The 2,191-nt window shown below is 38.3% G+C and overlaps 1 pseudogene; it reads right to left on the bottom strand.

Moving 5' to 3' along the window:
- Positions 1–976: 976 nt before the first annotated feature.
- Positions 977–1,865, bottom strand: LOC123939127 (annotated as a pseudogene).
- Between the last annotated feature and the right edge of the window lie 326 nt (positions 1,866–2,191).

Below are 2,191 nucleotides of genomic sequence, written 5' to 3' on the forward strand. Positions count from 1 at the left end.
GTATAGTATTCCAAACATGGGTGGGAAAATCTAAGAAGAACTAAATAATTGGAGAGTTATGCTGCCTGATTCAAAGACTGTATTGTTAAAAAAGGTCAGTTCTTCCCATATTGATCCATATATAGTCAACCTATTCTCAATCAAAATCCTTGTAGGCATTTTAGAAGAAAAGCACAAATTGATTCATATATATGTGTGTGTGTTAAGAACCTAGAATTATTAAAAACAAGAAAAGACCAAAAGCTTAGAACTCACACAACTTTATTTCAAGACTTATTGTAAAACTCCATTACTTCAAGATAGTATAACTGGCATAAGGATGCACATGTAGGTCAATGAAATAGAAAAGAGAGGCCATTTTGTCAATTAATATTCAATAAGTATGCCAAAGTAATTAAATGGGAAAAGGATAGCTTTTCAAAAACCAGTGCTGAAAAACTGGATATGAGGAAAAAAAAAAAAGAATCTTAACCTTTATATCATACACATACACATTTCCATACCACCCCAAAAATTAACTCAAAATGGATCCTGTGCCTAAACATAAAAGCTGAAGTATAAAACTGCAGGAAGAAAGCATAAAGAAACTCTTCTAGACTTTGAGCTAGACATATTTTTTAAAATTTTGTTTTAACAGTTATTGAAATGGTATACTCTTTATACTAATTCAAAAGGATAAAACTCGTCTTCCCACTCTAAAAATCACTTTTTTACTATAAAGAATTCTCATTGCATTGGAACTAAGACTCTAGAGCTCTAGAAGTTTAAGATGACTGGCTAGAATTAGTCAGTAGGTTCCCCTCTTTTCAATTAGGTAACTGAAATAGGAAGTCTAATTCTAAATATTAAAAGCAAAGTCTATATATTAGAAAAATAAGGAGAGAGAATATAACAGATTGCTTCAAAATACATGCGTGAGGTAAGAAACAGCTTGTACTTTCACATTGTGGCAACTTCCAGAAGAAATCTTCAGGTTTCAATCTTCAGGTTTGTATTTGGCCAGTCTTCTCCTCAGGTCTTTGATTTGGTCTTTCCTCCTGGTGAGAATGCCTGTCATGTTTTGATAAGCTGCTGTTTGTTGGAATTTCTTCTCTAATTCCTTTTCAGCCATGCTCAGCTGCTTCTGAACCCTGAATAGGTCATGGTTGGCCATTGCTAGATTCTCCTCCAGGGACTTCTGGTTTTCTGTCTTGTCATTAAGTGTCCTCTGAAACTTACTCTTTAAAGCAACTACTGTGTTTTCCAGTCATTCAAGTCTTAGATCTTTATAAAATCCTTTTAATTTCCTTGGTCAGGCTGTAAATCTCTTTCTAGCTTTGACTTCTCATCTAATACATGTGTTGCCTATATTTCAATGGTCTTCAGCCTTGACTTCAATTTCTCATTCTCTTCTTGAAGTCTTAAAAATTTCATTGTTCAAAAGTTCTGTTGTTTCACGCTTGTTAAGTGGAGCAAATTTTGGCTTCATGGTATCTATGATGGGCTTTTTATTTGAAGATTTAAATTCAGCTTTTCAAATTCTGCAACTTGTTCTAATAATTCTCTGTTTTCGTGTTTGGAGATATCTGTCTGTGGTTTGAGGCACCACTTCTCAGCTTGTGAGAAAAGCTGCCACAGAGGTAGTACACTGTGGGCTGTGTTGATGAGCTCAAACTCCACCTCACTGTAGACTACAGCCTGCAGCCCTCTCAGGACCTCGGAGACCTCCTCCACACTGAAGGTCTCTCTTCCACCACCCTGTCCTCCTTGAGGTCTTAGAAGAAGAAGTCTATAGTTTTGAGTCTCAAGCCTCTTTTTGAACAAGCAAGATGCATGTAATTAATAACTTCATTTTAATGGTGCTCATTTAGGCCCAGCTCTGCCATGATGGTGGCAGGGGTTGCAGCCCAGCAGAGCTCCGCCAAACCCAGGGTCACTGAGGGTATTTGGGCCACAGAAGACGGGCGCAGATTTCCTTCTTTCCCTTTCTTCCTTTCTCTCTCCTTCCCTCCCCCCCTCCCTCTCTTTCTTTCTTTCAATTTTATTTATTTATTTGAAAGAGAGAGAGCATGACTCAGGGGAAGGACGGAGGAAGAGGTGGATTTCCCCACTGAGTGTGGAGCCTGATGAGGGGGCTCGATCCCAGGACCTTGACCTGAGCTGAGTCCAATGCTTAACTGACTGAGCCATCCAGGTGCCCAGACACATTTTC

The sequence above is a fragment of the Meles meles genome, chromosome 3, assembly GCF_922984935.1.
Source record: "Meles meles chromosome 3, mMelMel3.1 paternal haplotype, whole genome shotgun sequence".
In the NCBI taxonomy this organism is placed as follows: domain Eukaryota; kingdom Metazoa; phylum Chordata; class Mammalia; order Carnivora; family Mustelidae; genus Meles; species Meles meles.